At 40.8% G+C, this 20,656-nt stretch overlaps 2 long non-coding RNA genes across 2 annotated transcripts in view; both read right to left on the minus strand.

The window, feature by feature from the left end:
• The window catches only part of LOC144613023 (uncharacterized), a 68,344-nt gene extending 49,964 nt beyond the window's left edge, over positions 1 to 18,380 (minus strand). Inside the window, exons 1-2 of the long non-coding RNA XR_013550331.2 lie at positions 17,457 to 18,380; positions 16,098 to 16,190 (exon numbers count right to left, since the gene is read on the minus strand). This is a non-coding gene — a long non-coding RNA (uncharacterized LOC144613023). The remainder of the gene's footprint in view (positions 1 to 16,097; positions 16,191 to 17,456) is intronic.
• An 86-nt stretch (positions 18,381 to 18,466) lies between these two features.
• LOC144613022 (uncharacterized) overlaps positions 18,467 to 20,656 on the minus strand; it is a 29,584-nt gene continuing 27,394 nt past the window's right edge. Inside the window, exon 3 of the long non-coding RNA XR_013550330.2 lies at positions 18,467 to 19,283. This is a non-coding gene — a long non-coding RNA (uncharacterized LOC144613022). The remainder of the gene's footprint in view (positions 19,284 to 20,656) is intronic.

The raw sequence follows: 20,656 nt of genomic DNA on the forward strand, positions 1-20,656 counted from the left end.
AAGAGGCACTGAAATCCAAGAGGCACAGAGAACTCCCTTCAGACGTAAATTGAATCAATCTTCTGCATGACATATCATAGTAAAACTGGCAAAATAGAAGGATAAAGAGAAAATTCTGAAAGCAGCTTGGGAAAAACATGCTCTAACATATAAAGGGAGACCAATAAGACTAGTGATGGATCTATCCACTGAAACTTGACAGGCCAGAAAGGAATGGCAGGATATCTTCAATGTGATGAAAAGAAAAAAACAGGCAGATGAGAATCCTTTATCCAGCAAGTCTGTCATTTAGAATAGAAGGAGAGATAAAGGTCTTCCCAAACAAACAAAAACTGAAGGAATTCATCACCACTAAACCAGCCCTACAAGAGATCCTAAGGGTGATTCTATGAGTGAAATGTTGCAAGGACCACAAAGTACCAGAGACATCACTACAAGCATGAAACCTACAGACATCACAATGACTTGAAAACCCATATCTTTGCATAATAACACTGAGTGTAAATGGACTAAATGCTCCAACCAAAAGACACAGGGTATCAGAATGGATTAAAAAAATACTCATCTATTTACTGTCTATAAGAGACTCATTTTACACCTGAGGACACCTTCAGATTGAAATTGAGGGGATGGAGAACCATTTATCATGCTACTGGAACTCAAAAGAAAGCTGGAGTAGCCATACTTAGACAAACTAGACTTTAAATTAAAGGCTGTAACAAGAGATAAAGAAGGGAATTATAAATAATTACAGGGTCTATCCATCAGGAAGAGCTAACAATTATATATGTCTATGTGCCGAATACGGGAGACCCCAAATATATAAAACAAGTCATCACAAACATAAGCAACCTTATTGATAAGAATGTGGTAATTGCAGGGGACTTTAAGTCTCCACTTACAACAATGGATAAATCATCTAGACACAGGATAAATAAAGAAACAAGGGCCCTGAATGATACATTAGATCAGAAGGACTTGACAGATATATTTAGAACTCTGTACCCCAAAACAACAAATACACTTTCTTCTCGAGTACACATGGAACATTCTCCAAGGTATATTACGTACTGGGTCACAAAACAGCCCTTCATAAGTATAAAAGAATTAAGATCATACCATGCACTTTCACACCACAATGCTATGAAGCTTGAAATCAACCACAGGAAAAAGTCTGGAAAACCTCCAAAAGCATGGAGGTTAAAGAACACCCTACTAAAGAATGAATGGGTCAACCAGTCAATTAGAGAAGAAATTAAAAAATATATGGAAACAAATGAAAATGAAAACACAATAATCCAAACGCTTTGGGATTCAGCAAAGGCAGTCCTGACAGGAAAATACATTGCAATCCAGGCCAATCTCAAGAAACAAGAAAAACCCCAAATACAAAATCTAACAGCACACCTAAGGAAATAGAAGCTGAACAGCAAAGACACCCCAAGCCCAGCAGAAGAAGAGAAATAATAAAGATCAGAGCAGAAATAAACAATATAGAATCTAAAAAAAAAACTGTAGAGCAGATCAATGAAACCAAGAGTTGGTTTTTTGAAAAAATAAACAGAATTCATAAACCTCTAGCCAGACTTCTCAAAAAGAAAAGGGAAATGACCCAAATAGATAAAATCATGAATGAAAATGGAATTATTACAACCAACCCCTCAGAAATACAAGCAATTATCAGAGAATACTATGAAAAATTATATGCCAACAAACTAGACAACCTGGAAGTAATGGACAAATTCCTAAACACCCACACACTTCCAAAACTCAAACAGGAAGAAACAGAAAACTTGAACAGACACATAACCAGCGAAGAAATTGAATCAGTTATCAACAACCTCCCAACAAATAAGAGTCCAGGATCAGATGGCTTCTCAGGGGATTTCTACAAGACATTTTAAGCAGAGATAATACCTATCCTTCTCAAGCTATTCCAAAAAATAGAAAGGGAAGGAAAACTTCCAGACTCCTTTCATGAAGCCAGCATTACTTTGGTTCCTAAACCAGACAGAGACCCAGCAAAAAGAGAGAACTACAGGACAATATCCCTGATGAATAGGGATGCAAAAATTCTCAAGAAGATACTAGCAAATCTAATTCAACAGCATATAAAATAATTATACACCATGATCAAGTGGGATTCATTCCTGGGCTACAGGGCTGGTTCAACATTTGCAAATCAATCAATGTGATACATCACATTAATAAAAGAAAAGAAAAGAAAGATATGATCCTGTCAATCGATGCAGAAAAAGGATTTGACAAATATCTACATCCTTTCTTAATAAAAACCCTCGAGAAAGTCGGAATAGAAGGAATATACTTAAACATCATAAAAGCCATTTATGAAAGGCCCACAGCTAATATCACCCTCAATGGGGAAAAACAGAGAGCTTTCTCCCTGAGATCAGGAACATGACAGGGATGTCCACTCTCACCGCTGTTGTTTAACATAGTGTTGGAAGTGCTAGCATCAGCAATCAGACAACAAAAGGAAATCAAAGGCATCAAAACTGGCAAAGATGAAGTCAAGCTTTCACTTTTTGCAGATGACATGATATTATACATGGAAAACCTGATAAACTCCACCAAAAGTCTGCTATAACTAATACATGAATTCAGCAAAGTTGCAGGATCCAAAATCAATGTACAGAAATCAGTTGCATTCTTATATACTAATAATGAAGCAACAGAAAGACAAATAAAGAAACTGATCCCATTTACAATTACACCAGGAAGCATAAAATACCTAGGAATAAACCTAACCAAAGATGTAAAAGATCTGTATGCTGAAAACTATAGAAAGCTTATGAAGGAAATTGAAGAAGATATAAAGAAATGGAAAAACATTCCAAGCTCATGGATTGGAAGAATAAATATTGTTAAAAAGTCAATACTACCCAAAGCTATCTACATATTCAATGTAATCCTAATCAAAATTGCAGCAGCATTCTTCTCGAAGCTAGAACAAGCAATCCTAAAATTCATATGGAACCACAAAAGGCCCCGAATAACCAAAGTAATTTTGAAGAAGACCAAAGCAGGAGGCATCACAATCCAAGGCTTTAGCCTCTACTACAAAGCTGTCATCATCAAGGCAGCATGGTATTGGCACAAAAACAGACACATAGACCAATGGAATAGAATAGAAACCCCAGAATTAGACCCACAAAAATATGGCCAACCAATCTTTGACAAAGCAGGGAAGAATATCCAATGGAAAAAAGACAGTCTCTTTAACAAATGGTGCTGGGAGAACTGGACAGCAACATGCAGAAGGATGAAACTAGACCACTTTCTTACACCATTCACAAAAATAAACTCAAAATGGATAAAGGACCTGAATTTGAGACAGAAAACCATCAAAATCCTAGAGGGGAAAGCAGGAAAAGACCTCTCTGACCTCGGCCACAGCAATTTCTTACTTGACAAATCCCCAAAGGCAAGGAAATTCAAAGCAAAAATGAACTATTGGGACCTCATGAAGATAAAAAGGTTCTGCACAGCAAAGGAAACAATCAACATAACTAAAAGGCAACCAACGGAATAGGAAAAGATATTTGCAAATGACATATTGGACAAAGGGCTAGTGTCCAAAATGTATAAAGAACTCACCAAATTCCACACCTGGAAAGCAAATAATCCAGTGAAGAAATGGGCAGAAAACGAGAATAGACACTTCTCTAAAGAAGACAACCAGATGGCCAACAGGCACATGACAAGATGCTCAGCGTCACTCCTCATCAGGGAAATACAAATTAAAACCACACTCAGATATCACCTCATGCCAGTCAGAGGGGCTAAAATGAACAAATCAGGAGACTATAGATGCTGGCGAGGACGTGGAGAAACGGGAACCCTCTTGCACTGTTGGTGGGAATGCAAACTGGTGCAGCCGCTCTGGAAAACAGTGTGGAGTTTCCTCAAAATATTAAAAATAGATCTCCCCTATGACCCAGCAATAGTACTGCTAGGAATTTACCCAAGGGATATAGGAGTGCTGCTGCATGGGGGCACTTGTGCCCCAATGTTTATAGCAGCACTCTCAACAATAACCAAACTATGGAAAGAGCCTAAATGTCCATCAACTGATGAATGGATAAAGAAATTGTGATTTATATACACAATGGAATAGTATGTGGCAATGAGAAAGAATGAAATATGGCCTTTTGTAGCAATGTGGATGGAATTGGAGAGTGTGATGCTAAGTGAAATAAGTCATACAGAGAAAGACAGATACCATATGTTTTCACTCTTATGTGGATCCTGAGAAACTTAACAGAAGACCATGGGGGAGGGGAAGAAAAAAAAGAGGTTAGAGTGGGAGAGAGTCAATGCATAAGAGACTCTTAAGAACTGAGAACAAACTGAGGGTTGATGGGGGTGGGAGGGAGGGGAGAGTGGGTGATGGTATTGAGGAGGGCACCTTTTGGGATGAGCACTGGGTGTTTAATGGAAACCAATTTGACAATAAATTTCATATTTAAAAAAAATCAAAATTTTAATGAGATTCCGCCTCATACCTGTTAGGATTTTTATCATAAAAAAGACAAGTAATAACAAGTGTTGGTGACAATGCACAGAAAAGGGAAGCTTTGTGCACTGCTGCTAAGAATAAAAATTAATATGCCCACTATGGCAAATAGTATGGAGGATATTCCAAATATTGAAAATAGAACTGCCAGAGCACTTGGCTGACTCAATCAGTGGAGCATCTGACTCTTAATCTCAGAGTCATGAGTCAAGTCCCACGTTGGGTGTAGAGATGGCATAAACAAACAGACAAACAAACAAACTTATAAAGAAATACAACTACAATATGATGGAGCAAACCCACTCTGGTTGTACAAAGGAAACAAAATCCCTACCTCAAAGAGATTATCTGCCCCTACATGTTCATTTCAGCATTATGCAAAATAGCCAAGACATGGAAAAAAACAAAGTATCCACCAACAGATGAAACGATAAAGAAGATGCGATATATATATGGATACAGATATATATATGGATATATATCATATGATATATATATGGATATATATGGATATATACCATATGAATATTATATATATATATATATATATAATACAATGAGTTATTATTTAGCCATAACAAAGAAAATCCTACCATATGTGACAACATGGATAGACCTTGAGAGCATTATGCTTAGTGAAATAAGTCAGAGAGAGAAAGACAATTCTTGTATAATATCACTTATTTATGAATCTAAAAAAAGTCAAATTCACTCATAGAAACCAAGAGTAAATTGGTGATTGTCAAAGGCTAAGGATGGGAAGATGTTGCCCAAAGCAGACAAACCTTCAATTATAAGATGACTAATTCTGGGGTTTGTGCAGCATTGTGACCATGGTTAACAATACCATACTGTGTACCTGAGAGTTGCTAAGAGAGTATTTTTTCCACCACCCCCCACCCCACATACACAAACAGGTAACAATGAGAGGTGTTCGATGTGTTGACCAACCTTACTGTGGTAATTATTTCACAATACATATGTGTACCAAATCATCACATTGTACATCTTGAACTTACATAATGTTATTTGTCAATTATATCTCAATAAAGCAAGAAAGAAAACTCAGGTCAAGCATCTACTTCCTTATACAGCCTTTCTGGGATGCTTTTCACACCCAGTGAGAGTTGACTCAGTTCTGCTGTTCCAACCGTACTATGCATATGTTCTAATAATAACCCTGATAACATTTTATTACCCCTATTTACTTGTATGCCTATCATCCACCAAGAGATTATAAGCTCTTTCAGGACAGGGACTATTTTATTCATCTCTACACCTATTGTGACTAAAATACAGCTTGACATAATTAGATTATAAGTGGGAAAAATTAGATTATAAATGGGAAGTGAATAAATAAACTTTGCTTCTCCAATAAATATTCAAACTGAAAAAAAAATTGATCTAGGAAATTTGGCTCAAACTTCTCAAGCATGCTTTAAAATTCTATTTGAGCTGACAACAAGGTATAACTTTTTTTAAAAACCAAGAGGGAAACACTGTTTGTAACATATCCTGAGGTCACTATGCCTACATATGTAATGCCCTTAAAGTCTGAGGCAATGAACACAACAAAAAAAATCTCTTTATTCTCTTGTGAAAAATAACTCTTTACACAGATGACTTATATGTTTTACATGGGAATAACTCCTCACTTTTAAGGAATTCTCCATTTAGTAGGGTGCTCATTAAAAACTCAGATTCCTAAAGCCCATGCCAAGCAAGCCCTACTGGATCTAAGTCTCTGAGCAGGTGCAACTTTTACAATGTTCCCAGATGTGTCCTGACATTTGACCATGGCTTCTCTACCCCTGGTTTATTGTTGGAGGTGAAGGTTCTACTCCTGGGGGCTGGGGTTCTTTTCCCCTCTTTCCTGACCGTTCTTAGAACTGGAGATTTTCTCCTCTGATGCAAACCTAATGGCCCAATTATACATGACTTTCTGAACCCCAAATCTTATTATTGCAAAGTACATTTTTGCTTCGAAAATTACTTCAAAGTGGCAGATAACCCAAACATTGACCAGTTTATCTGATTAAGATCTAAGCCTTCTGATTACATCACACCTGTCATTTTCCCTCTGCACTAGCAGCATCCAATTTGCTTCAAGGCACAGATCTGTGGGCTTGAATCTGCTCAAACCTAACAGCAGAGTTGCAGAAAATATACATGTATGTCATTATCTGGTCATTAATAACAGTAAGTGGATCAATATAAGATTTTGTGGTAGTAAGTTATATGTAGTACCTACTGGATGTGGGAGAATTTTTCCTATAAATCAAAGCAATACTATTGTATTTTTGGAAAGTTTATAACAATGTAGAGGTTAATTAACAATTAGTGATCCTCATAGATTCCAGTTTACCAAGATATTATTTTATTCTCTTAGCAATGGAGCTATAAAGCCCTCCAAATCAATAGAATAGAAACCCCAGAACTAGACCCACAAACATATGGCCAACTCATCTTTGACAAAGCAGGAAAGAACATCCAATGGAAAAAAGACAGTCTCTTTAACAAATGGTGCTGGGAGAACTGGACAGAAACATGCAGAAGGTTGAAACTAGACCACTTTCTCACACCATTCACAAAAATAAATTCAAAATGGATAAAGGACCTGAATGTGAGACAAGAAACCATCAAATATTAGAGGAGAAAGCAGGAAAAGACCTCTCTGACCTCAGCCATAGCAATCTCTTACTTGACACATCCCCAAAGGCAAGGGAATTCAAAGCAAAAATGAACTATTGGGACCTCATGAAGATAAAAAGGTTCTGCACAGCAAAGGAAACAATCAACATAACTAAAAGGCAACCAACGGAATAGGAAAAGATATTTGCAAATGACATATCGGACAAAGGGCTAGTATCCAAAATCTATAAAGAGCTCACCAAACTCCACACCCGAAAAACAAATAACCCAGTAAAGAAATGGGCAGAAAACATGAATACACACTTCTCTAAAGAAGACATCCGGATGGCCAACAGGAACATGAAAAGATGTTCAACGTCGCTCCTTATCAGGGAAATACAAATCAAAACCACACTCAGATATCACCTCACGCCAGTCAGAGTGGCCAAAATGAACAAATCAGGAGACTATAGATGCTGGCGAGGACGTGGAGAAACGGGAACCCTCTTGCACTGTTGGTGGGAATGCAAACTGGTGCAGCCGCTCTGGAAAGCAGTGTGGAGGTTCCTCAGAAAATTAAAAATAGACCTACCCTATGACCCAGCAATAGCACTGCTAGGAATTTACCCAAGGGATACAGGAGTACTGATGCATAGGGGCACTTGTACCCCAATGTTTATAGCAGCACTCTCCACAATAGCCAAATTATGGAAAGAGCCTAAATGTCCATCAACTGATGAATGGATAAAGAAATTGTGGTTTATATACACAATGGAATACTACGTGGCAATGAGAAAGAATGAAATATGGCCTTTTGTAGCAACATGGATGGAACTGGAGAGTGTGATGCTAAGTGAAATAAGCCATACAGAGAAAGACAGATACCATATGTGTTCACTCTTATGTGGATCCTGAGAAACTTAACAGAAACCCATGGGGGAGGGGAAGAAAAAAAAAAAGAGGTTAGAGTGGGAGAGAGCCAAAGCATAAGAGACTGTTAAAAACTGAGAACAAACTGAGGGTTGATGGGGGTGGGAGGGAGGGGAGGGTGGGTGATGGTATTGAGGAGGGCACCTTTTGGGATGAGCACTGGGTGTTGAATGGAAACCAATTGGACAATAAACTTCATATATTGGAAAAAAAATAAAAAAAAAATAAAGCCCTCCAAATCAGACAATAGATTATGGTACAATTTTATTTTTGGTCTCATGGAACTTTTCCAACAATCTATGAAGTATTCTGAAGGTGTTAAAATTACATCCATTTGAACAACAGAAAGTATATGGGTTTCGATTTATATCTATCATGAGTCAAATGTTCAAACAATAGCCTTTTCTGAGATTAGTGCCACAACTGCAAAATAATCCATAACCAATGCAGCCTAACAGAAAATTCCTTACATTATTTTCTTATCAGAGAAGTAGGCTCTGCTTTGAGGGGGGCTGGGTGTTTTTATCTGCCTTTTCACTAATTTTACTAGGAAATAAATGTATAGTTTACTTCCACATATAAATTCACAAAGCCGTATAACCAAAGAGCAAGAAGGGACTTAAGTCAACCTCCTTGTTCAAGGTCAGTGGCAAAAATGGGACTATAAGCAGATCTGCTCTTCCTACTGTTCCATAAATCAAATTCAGTTTATTTAACACATGAATATTAGATACCAACTTTGTATAAAGGAAACATCTTTTGAAGCATAATGTTTGTAAAGAACAATTGTCCCAAAATATCTGCCACAAATCTCTACTTCAATATGACACCATCTCTTGATAAAGTTTTTGTTAAAACAAAATGTATATCCAGTAGCAATAACATAATCTGAAAAGAGAAATTCTTTGTCCACCCATGACTCATTCATTTGTCCAATCAATTATCAAGTATATAGCAAGAGTCTTACCATGTCAGGCACAACTAAGTCTAAGGGTAAGTAGATCAACCAGAGATGGATCCTACCCTTGAGGAATTTACTGGCTAGTGGGGAGAGACAGAGATATCAACTAATGGCTAACAGCATACAAATTAGGATCAAGGCAAGGAAATGTGGAAACAGTGGTTTAACATTTAGCCTGAAGGAAGTCAATAAGATAACATTTGTGATGGATTTGGAAGTACACCTGGTCATCTTTCTTTAAGGTATGAGTGCAATTAATGGGACACTATCTCTGCTATGCTTGGAGTTACCAACCGTCAGGTACTGTAACAGAAAGTTCACTCATTCTGAATCTCTCAGATTCTCTTCTCTTTCATACATCAAAACAGCAGTGAGTTTCAGCTTTCCCCTAACCCTGTTTCCAAGTGGAGATTTAAAACCTAGCATCAGCAGGCTGTGTTGGAAGCATGGTACTGGGGGTTCAGAAGTTATCTCAAGGAGTAAGGCAGCATCTATTCACAGCCATAAAGATTCTGAGGATGGAAGAACACACTCCCCAGCATTATGCTCAGAGAAGGGGCCAGGTCTCTGAGGATCAATGCTCTGTCATTCCCTCACCTATGCATATTCATAAGGCATAAGGCAGTCCCAGAGTGGTGAGGTCAAGGCAGGTTTTTACAGAGTTCCTGTCACCTGAGGGGTTAGTGATTATGGAGTTCTCGCTGTGAAGGGAACCTTTTTAGGAATAATAGCAAAAACTGACCAGAAGACTGTAGGGGGCTGTGCTCCTGCAGAGGAAACTTTTCCCAAAGGCCCTATGAGGACAGCTTAGGGTTCAGTTGAGATGATGTCTTGCCCTAATGGGCCCAGTTTTCAAGCTTCCCTGAGCCAGCTTTTCAGTTCACCTGCCCAGTTGCTTACAGGAGAGCTAGCTAGCTGCATTAGGACTAGTTCCAGGGTTTGCCACGTCACAGGAACAGAGCACTCTCATTGCTTCTTGCCACAACTCAGAACTATTTCTGATCCCATGTCTCACTATGGCAATAAGAGTTGTCACCTTCTCCAGTACCATTATGCACCAGAAATGAAATCATAATTCAACCTTTCTTCCTGAAATAACCACAGATTCTTTTATGCAAATTTATCCAATCACTTTCAAGAACACTTGGATGCCATCACTAAGAGAAACTGGCTTCCATAAGTCAAATGAAAGTCTCTATTCACCTTTTCTGCAGACCTCCTTAACACAACTTCTGTCTCTAAGCAGCATAACACAATGGTTGAAAGTGCTTCCTTTAGAGCCATATTCCTTGAGTTTACAATATTCTGGCTCCACCACTTACTACCTGTGTAAATTTAAATGTCCTGTGCCAACTCATTTGGAAAATAGATGTTACAACAGCTCCTGCTTCATGGGGTTGTTTTGGTACCTACAAAATAGATAAAGCATTTAGATCAGAGTCAGCATAATATAACTGCTAGTGATTATTATTATTTTAGTAAGAGCAACTAGAAGCTGTTTTCATAAGAGAGGGAAAACTGTCTGATAGGATGCTGTATTACAAAAAAGATTAAAAAATTGAAAAACAAACAACATTCAAGACATCTCAGAGGAAAGAGTTAATATAAAGATATGAATGTATTTGAACTTCCAACATGTACTTATTGAAGCCCTGTTTAAAAAAAAAACAAGGGGCGCCTGGGTGGCTCAGTCGGTTAAGCGTCCGACTTTGGCTCAGGTCACGATCTCACGGTCCGTGAGTTCGAGCCCCGCGTCGGGCTCTGGGCTGACTGCTCAGAGCCTGGAGCCTGTTTCAGATTCTGTGTCTCCCTCTCTCTCTGACCCTCCCCTGTTCATGCTTTGTCTCTCTCTGTCTCAAAAATAAATAAATGTTAAAAAAAATAAAAATAAAAAAATAAAAAATAAAACAAAACAGGGATACAGTCACTCACAAACAGACCACAATCTCTGCCCTCGTGGAGCTAATACTCAATGGGGGAATTGGGGAACAGATAATTTACCAAAAACATAAGCAAAATGATATAATATATGACCTCGGGATGAGTATTATGGAAAAAAATAAATGGGCATGATAATTCAAAGTTAGGAAAGAAGGTGTAATTTAGTTAGGGTGGTTGCGAAAGCCTTATTGACAAGATAGTATTTGCTCCAGGACCAGAAGGAGGGAAGGCTACAATCCATGCGTATAGCTGAGGAAATATTTCCAAGTTGCTTGCAAAGTTTGTGAGATAAAAACTTGGTGTGTTTGAAAAACTGCAAAGAGGTCAATATAGGTGGAGCAGAGTAAGAGAAGGAGAAACTGGTAGAAGATAAGGTTAAAGACTAGCAAGGATGGGGGCAGATAATATAAGATCTCATTAGCCATGGGGTAATGACTTTAGGTTTTACTCTGAGAGAGCTGGAAGACAAGCATAATTGTGACTCAAAGAGTCACAAAGTCATACTTCAGTTTTTAAAGGACGATTTTGGCTTCTGTATTAAAATAATAATAATAATAATAATAATAATAATAAAATTATGAGTTAAAGAGGGAGAAAGCAGGATACCAATGAGAAGGTGGCTACAATGTTCCAGATGAAGAATGATGGTATCTTGGACCTGGGTGGTAATTTCAGAGAGGATGAAAAGGAGTCTGATTTAGATATATTTTAAAGGCAAGGCCAACAGTACCTGCTGACATACTTGATATGAGGGTAGGGTATAAAACAAAGTGGGGACTCAAAAAACACTCCAAAATTTTAAAACCCAAGACCTGAAAAAATAGAATTTATATTTATTATGGGAAGAGGACTGTGGAATGAGAAGGTTGTAAGAGGATCACAATTTTGGTTTTGAATATAATGTGTTTGAGACGTTTCTTAGACATACCAGCAAAGGCATCAAGTGGAGAAATAGGAGACAGGAATTCAGGGGGAGGTCTGGGCTGGTGATTTAAATTTGAGGATCATCAGGGGAAAAGGTATTTAGGAGAGTGATAAGGGCAAAAAGAAGAGATGTAAGGATTGAGACATGGAGCCTCCAATATTTAGGGTTTGGGGAGACAACAGAAACCAGCAAGAAAACACTGAGGAAGAAGAGACTTGATCGATGTGGTATATTGCAAACTAAGTGAAGAAGATGTATCAAGGAAAGTGTCTTAGTTCTGGTTAGTATAACAGAATACCACACATGAGTGGCTTATAAACAATACAAATTTATTTCTCAAAGTTCTGGAGTCTGCAAGTCCAAGATCAGGGAGCATTATGGTCAGGTTCTGGTGAGAACTCTCTTCTGGGGTGCAGATTTTTCTTTGTATTCTCTTGTGGCAGAAGCAGAAAAAGGAAGCAGGCTCTCTCATGACTCATTACAAGGGCACTAATCCCATCCCTCAGGATATCATCCTCATGATCGCATCTAATCCTAACTACTTCCCGAGTGTCCCACCTCCTAAAACCATCATAATGGGGAGTAGAGTTTTAACGTATAAATTTAGGGCATGATACAAACATTTACTCCCCAACAGTGAACATTTGCACTGATCTAAATATTATTCATAGGTCAAGTAAGATGAAGACAAAGAATAAAGAAAGAAGTCTAGTATTGCCCAAGGGGCTTAGCAATATGTAGGTGTTAGGTGAGCTTGAAAAAAAGAAGCCTGATTTGAGTAGCTTCTGGAGGTCATGGATGAGAGAAACTGGAAATAATGAATGTATCCCCGGTTTCGGCAGAAAAGGGAACAGAAACATGGAATGGTATCTAAGAATGAGGAATGGGATCAAGAGAGGTATATTTTTCTTAGGGGAAAAGCAATAACATGTTTATATGCTTTGGGGGATGATGCAGTCAAGAGGGGGAAATTGATATGCCAAGGAGGTGAGCGTTGCCAGCATCCTAAGGAAGGGGGAAGGAACTGAATCTAGTGAATCTAATGGGATCTAATGTAAGGCTGGGGGAGCTGGCTTCAGGCAGGAGCATGGACAATTCCTCTCTAGGAGCAGCAAGATATATCTGCTAACTAATTCTGCTTTTTCGTGCAATAGGGAACAAAGGAATCTGCTGAGTTGAAGGATCAAGACTGATGTATTAGAGACTTGAGGAGTGAAGGAAAGCTATGGAGCAGTCATGTAGGGGAGTGGACCAGGAAATACAGTAGGATGGCAGGGTGGCACTACTACCCATTTAATATTAGCACTTAGGGATTTCAATGAGACCAAGCAGCTGGAAAAGGCGGGGAAGGAAGAGGCAGAGAGTGAAGAGTCGGAGGGTTTGGTGAACAGTATGAAAACCCTGGTAAGGATTTTATACTCCAACCTACAAGATAAAGGGAAGCTAATCCTGTTTGTCAAGCAGGGCAGTGGCATAATTTAACGTGGCTTGTTAGAGAGAAAATTCTGGTCGGTAAGAACATGATGGGCTAAAAGTTTTTAGTGGAGACATGGGTTTTGTGGTATCTAAAACTCCTCCTTACAACCAAGAAAATATATAGTTTGCTCTGTAAAACTAACCCAGTAAATAAAAGATTTCCCAACAGAATATTGTTGAAAACTCCACGTCAGTCATGAGGCCCCACTAAACTTTGTAACTAAATGGCTTTCTTAATTTTCCTAGTTTCTCATAAATATAGACCACGTGTTCTGGCACAAATCTGCTCTTGCCCTGCCTCAAGGTTAGCAGAAAGAAAATATTCTCCTATGACTTTGCTTGTTAAAAAGAAAAGAGCAAAGAAAATTCATTTGAGATAAACCAACTATTTCTCATGATGGAAAATCTGCATGATTATTTTGGACATAATGTATTGCATTTGTTTCTGGCTGACTTTGCCTAAATTAGCGAAGCCTTTTAAATGACCAAATACTGCACATTTCACTTATTCACATACACACACGTGTACAAACACACACACACACACACACACAGCATGAAAGTGAATAGGATATAACATAAATGCACTAGGGACATAAAAGTTTAATTTTCCTGTAAAATAGAAAATAACTGCTTTGGGAACAGTTTTCCATTTGATAACTTTGCAAGCAAATTTATGTTGACATGTATTTATTAACATTTTTAGAAATACTATTTTTAATGATAACTCTAAATACAAATGTGATTATGGTTCAGAAAGAGGGAAACATTTTTTTTCTCTTTGGCAAATTAATCATGCCGAAAACTGAAAGGATATCAGTTTTGCAAATTCCATGAGACAACATTGTTGATATCTGAACCATCATTTCAGTGAAAGTAGAGTCACGGAGGCTGTATCCTTGACTCAAAATCATGTACCATTGTTGGAGGGAACCCCAGAAACTCTCCTTCAACATGGTGATTGTCATCTGGGAACTGTACTTCTTTTTTTACTGATGAAAAGGAATGTTCAAACTATCTTTATCATGACTCCAGGATCTGACTTTTGTAGTCCAGCTCAGTTCTAAAATGGTCTTAATTCATTTGTCTCAGGTTACTTATCTTAGTCCTGAATACCCAAATAAAAGACACCACACAGTAATTCTTTGATCATTAAAGAAAATAGGTCTACAAGAATGATATATACCAAACTTTACTAGCTAAGATAGTAAGCTTATCTCTTCCAAGATACTAAAAGATTAATGCTTTCATTCAGCTTAATGGTCAACATGATATATGATGGGTTCCTAGGGAAAGAACAGTAATTGATGCTTGGATATTCAGGATATTTCTTTGTTTTAATCACCAGTCGTTATAAGCATGTTACTGTCTATTGATTTATTCTAGAATATTTTTTGTTTTTTTATTTTTTATATTATTTTTTTATGTTTTACACTATATTTGAGAGAGAGAGACAGAGCATGAGTAGGGGAAGGGCAGAGAGAGGGAGACAAAAAATCTGAAGCCAGCCCCAGGCTCCCAGCTGTCAGCACAGAGGCTGATATGGGGCTTGAACTCACAAGCAGTGAGATCATGACCCGAGCCAAAGTCAGAACAAACTGAGCCCCCCAGATACCCCTAGACTTATTTTAAACTTGCAAATTAATATCAGACTCCAAAAGTACTAATTATTATGTAAGCCTTTATCTCATTCACAAGGTACATTTATTTTAAACAAAATTTATTTTGATAAAATGCTCTAGTCTTCTGTTTTCAGGAGCTACATAGAAGTAGAGAACCAACAGCTTCCTCATACACAACTTAAGAACCTGATGCCAATTTAAAACAACAATTACATGGCCACTTGATCAACATCCATAAGCTCAGGGCAGTGGTTTGGAAATGCCAAATGAAACCAGAGCTCAACACGTTTAAGTGGTCACACCGTGACCTATCAGTATTTCCATCTACATGTCCAAATGACAACTATTAACAGCTACTTTCCTATCAATTTAATGACTGCACAACTTGCATGAATGCAAATACAACATACTCTTTAAAGCACAGCTCATTCTAAAATATAAAATCTATGGAGAAAAATTCTAATTTCCATTTTAAACAATCAGCTGCACTCAAAGAGGGAATGATATTCTCCTAACTATAAGTAACTGACTTTCAAAGTCTACGATAGTTTTTCACCAATAGAGCTCAGGCGTGTTATCAAGAACACATGGTAAAGTCTTACAACAAAGGCAAAGACCTTTTCCTCTATATTTTAGGATAAAATAATGGCTATTGCCTTGACATGATGAATTCATTGTATAATTCTGACCTCTTAAAAAGGAAACAAACTTTCTTAGTATTCTTAGTGGCTAAATTTTGCAAAGGGAAAAATACATTTAGATAAATCTAAGAAATCTAAGGATTATCTAAGAAATTGCAGCAGGAAAAAAAAAAAAGGACATGACATTCAAATTCAAACTGTTCCTGAAATGTGACACCAGCTTTACAGGTAACATTACTTATAATATGTCAGGCTGAGTATGGCTTTTCCCCACTCATCTTGGGGACAGTGTGTTAGATGAAAGTAAGTGGGCTTTGGAGCCCATGGGAACCAAGTTATCAAAATGACAGCACTTACTAGTACTGTGATCTCAGAAACATGACCCACTCTCTTTTGAGCCTCAGATTTTTCAAATGAGAGTAAGCATACTTACCTCACCTGGAGGTTATGATGTGCATGATGCTAAGGATGTAATTCCAGTGCCAGCCAGGAACATGGAGTATAGAGGTAGAGGGCAGATGCAAGCCTATACCAATAAATAAATAGAGTTATAACTTGGGCTAAGGGCAAACTGGGATTAGCACTGGGTGAGCAAATAATGGGACAAGGACATACAGGAAAGAAAAAAAAACCCATGTGAGTAGTGACTAGGTACTACAGACAGAAACCTGTTATTGAATGGATTTTCCCCCCATATCCATACTTTGAAGTCCTAACTACCCATGTGACTGTACTTGGATACCAGCTCTTGAAAGGTAAACTGGAGGTTGAGTGAGCTCATTTGGGGGGAGGGACCCTAATCTGATAACTGGTGTCCCATAAGAAGAGAGTGGACACCTACATACACAGAAGGAAGACTACGTCAAGACAGTGGGAAGGAGGTCATCCACCAGCCACGGAGAGAGGAGACCCACCCTGCCCACACCTTGATCTAAAGTATGAGAAAATAAATAAATCAATTTCTGTTGCTTAAGCCACCCAGTCTGTGGTACTCTGTGATGGCAGACCCAACAAACTAATACGAAATCCCAACACTTACTCAGCAAGTGGTGTCTGAGCCTTTGTAGGAGTTAGGCACTGTTGTAGAGGCATAAGGAAACAGCCCTAAACAAAGCTAGTTTGGTATTTGGACCCCATAGAGCTGACATTCTGGCAGGGACTGCAGTAGGCAACAGACAGCAAGGAAGTAAGAAAAACAGACGATGTCCACGGCCAGGAAGAAAAAGAATGCGGGGAAGGGAGATCAGGTGTTTGGGTTGGAGAAGGAGCAGTATTGTTTTAGATAGAGAGCTAGCAGAGGCTCCACTGAGCAGGTGACGTCAGAGCAAAGATATGACAGAAATGAGGAGTATGTCATCTGGGCACATGGGAGAACATTCCAGACAGAGAGAGGCAAAGCCAGCGCGAGGCCTGAAGCAGGAGTGTGTGCCTGACATGCTCAGGGAGCAGAGAGGGGGCCGGTGTGGCCGCAGCCCAGTAAACAAGGGGAGGGGAAGAGGAGAAGCCTTCAGGGAGGTAGCAGAGGCTGGGGAGGGTAGCACCTGTGTGGTGCACAGACAGAGTCAGGCGTCTGGAGACATGAAGAGCTGGGGGCAGAGCTTAAAGACTTGGAGGCCCCAGCTGCTTGTAGATAGAAGCCTGAGGCTGGCTGAGATCGCCCCAGAGTGAGGACGGGCGAAAGCTGATGGGAGGTGGGAAGAAGATGAGAACAGACCAACACAGACACTGGTGAGCAGCAGCTTGGGTGGTGGGAGGAGGAAGGAAGGAATTTTTAAACAAAGGGAGTAATTACGTGTGTCTGTAAAATGGTGCCACATAGTCTGCAAACTGGGCGTTGAGACTTCACCGTGAGCTTCAGCGAGGTGAGTGTCGTTCATTAATGAGATGAGAACTAGAGCCCAGTGGGAGAGGAAGCCGGCTCAGGCTCAGCTGACAGAGGGAAGATCTGCAGGTGCTGGCACGTGCAACGCTAGGACGTAGGAAGACAAACAGGTGGTGGTGGATGGGAAGCGATTGCCCCCCGTGGGCCGGGAGAAACAGCCGCAGGTGCACAGGATGGCCGGTCGCGAGGAAACCCCCAGGTGTGCAGGAGAGAGTGAAACGGTGCGGGAGCCGCGTTAGCGAGATGGCTTCCTCCCTTAGGACCACGGCTCAACTGTGGCAACGGGACACCAGCCAGAGCCGTGGGGACAGATGTAGCAAGGTGGGCGGCTGTGGGGTTGCTGGGACTGTGTGTGATTGGCAAACACCGTGAAGATGCCCTACGTTCTCTCTGCCTGTAGGACGCGATCACGGCCGGGATTTCAAAAGCGATGCACATGAGAAACAGAGCATCGGGCCCTCCACAGGGACCCCCGTGTTGTCCTCTTAGAGCAGACATTCCCACCTCCTTCTTGCCCCCGTCATCTTCGTGATGCCTGGCAATCCCTCATCTGCTCTCCATTTCTATGATTTTGTCCCCTCGAGAGTATTACACAAGTGGAATCGAAAAGCGTGTGACCCTTTCAGGATTCGCTTTCTCCCATCTGGGCATAATTCCCTGGAGATTCGGTCCTGCTGCAGTGTCTATCAGCACTGCGTGCCCTGGCACTGCTCACCGGTGAGCACCCCACCGCACGGGGCTAGCATGGTTTGGCTGTCTCCCTATGGAAGGACACGTTGTACTAGGCTGGACAATGGCCCTCAAAGAAATCAAGCCCTGATACCTGGGATCTAACTCCCATCAATGGGATCTAGTTGAGGATCTTGAGTCCTGGGTTGTCTGAGTGAGCCCTAGATGGAATCACGAGCATCCTTAGAAAGACAAAGACTTTTCTAAAGTCTTAGAAAGACTTGACAAAAGAGGAGGCACTGTGTCCATGGAGACAGACTGGGGTGATGTGGGCACAAGCCAAGGGAGGTTGGTGGCCACCGGGAGCTACCAGAGGGAAGGGATACACTGTCCCCTGGAGCCCTGGGATCTCCAGAGGGAGTACAGCCCTGCTGACACCTTAGTCTCCGTGAAATGAATTTTGGGTTCCTGGCCTCCAGAACCGTGAGAGAACACGATTTTGTTCTCATAAGCCACCAACTTTGTGGTAAACGAGCAGGTGTGCGCACAACAGGTCCCCATTCCCATCTCCCTCGGACCTTGGAGTCTTCCTTCCCTGAGAAAGTCAGGGAAGCTCTGGCATTTCAACCTAGTTGACTGAAGGCAGCCACTGAGTCATTATTATGACCATTCTCAGTTCTCAAGGCAACATGTTAAATCACATTTCCTGCAGGAGGAACCCTGTATCCATGTCTGGCCTATCGTACGCCACTCTCTTTTGTTTAATACTCTGTAAATCCACACCCATACTTGTTCCCCAGTCTCCTACCAGTGTGAAGTGGTAATACCCTGCTACTCCCCTGCATGGGCACCTAATCCTGTATGGACCTGATCCCATACTTCCATTTGGAGTACACTGGCATTCCGTTATTTTCCAGGAAGTAACACAGATAGCAGACGTGGAGGCTGAAGATCACTGCTCTCTGTCACGATGGTATTGTCTTAGGTGAAGCCATTGAAACCTTTTCTTGAGTGGTCCTGGGGGTGGGGTAAGACTATTTCCCTCAGACGGTGGGGGAGCTGCTTCTCCTGGCAACAAAACACAAGATAATCCACTCATGAGGCCCTATGTTTCGCCCTTGCTTTCAATCTATCCTATTTCCTGCATATACCCCAGATACCCAAAACTGACCCTGAACAATCTCTGTAACTGCCCCCCATGGCCACAGTGACGACTCCACCTGCAATCCTCCAGCGTGCTGTCCTCCATCACTCCACACCAGCACCAGTGGTAACATGAGCAAATGTGAAATCGCCTCTTGCCACCAATGATCAATATTCTCTTCTGCCAACAAGGAAGCTACTTATTTGTATGTCCACCAGAGAGCAGAGTAGTCCAGTCTGAGAGTCCCATCTTGAGGCAGTTTCCTGAGGCCACTCCAGGTACAAATTACCATTTGTGCATAACTGCGACAGGAGACAGACTGCACACCCTAAAGCAGTGAGTGGAGAGCACTGCAAGGGTAAGGGAACCTCCAGGAGATGGCGGAGAGGGCAAAGTGGCCATGCTAAGCAAAGGCAAGATGTTTCCACCAAGAAGAAAGTGCAAGGAAAAGTGGTTCCTGATCCTGTGAGATTTATCTAGAGACGAGGGTCATGTGGGGAGATGTGATACAAAGGAAAAAGACTACAATAGCACCCCACCCAACCCTGTTATCCATGGGGATATGTCCAGAGACCCCAGGTGGGTACCTGAAACTACAGATAGTACAAATACTGTAGTGGCCATGAGGGGTGCAGGCAGCATGCTCCCACAACACTGATGAAGGGGTACAAGTTGCCGATTAAGGGGGCAGGCAGCATACTCCCACATCGCCGATGAAGGGGTGCAGGATGCCCATACGCAGTTGCAGTCAGCTCACCCCACTACGCCGATGGAAAGATACAAGACACCGATGTGGGGGTGCAGGCAGAAAATCCCTTCATTGCTGATGAAGGGGTGCTGGTGGCTCTCCCCCACATAGCCCATGAAGGGGCAGAGACGGCTCACTCCTCCATGGCCCATGTAGGTGTGACATCACTACATAGCCCATGAAGGGGCTCAGGTGGCTTACCCCTCCATGGCCCATGACGGGGCACAAGTGGGACACCCTTACATGGCCAATGGTGGGAATGCAAGCATGACACCACTTCATCACAGATGGAGGGATTGCAAGTGTGACACCCCTCCATCGCTGATGGGGGAGTGCAAGAGCATCCATCGCCAATGGAAGGGTGTAAGGAATTGAAATGAGGCTGTTAGAAAGGACAAGAATATGATTCATGGACTGTAAGAGCTGTTAGGGATGTGGTGATGACAGTTATTAGTAGGGCTCAGCCATTGGCATACGATCTTAAGATCTTAATACCAAAACTATGCAACCAACTCCTAACTTAATACTGGGTTAATTTAACAATAGAAG

The sequence above is a fragment of the Panthera onca genome, chromosome D1 (genome assembly GCF_046562875.1).
Source record: "Panthera onca isolate mPanOnc1 chromosome D1, mPanOnc1 haplotype 2, whole genome shotgun sequence".
Taxonomy (NCBI): domain Eukaryota; kingdom Metazoa; phylum Chordata; class Mammalia; order Carnivora; family Felidae; genus Panthera; species Panthera onca.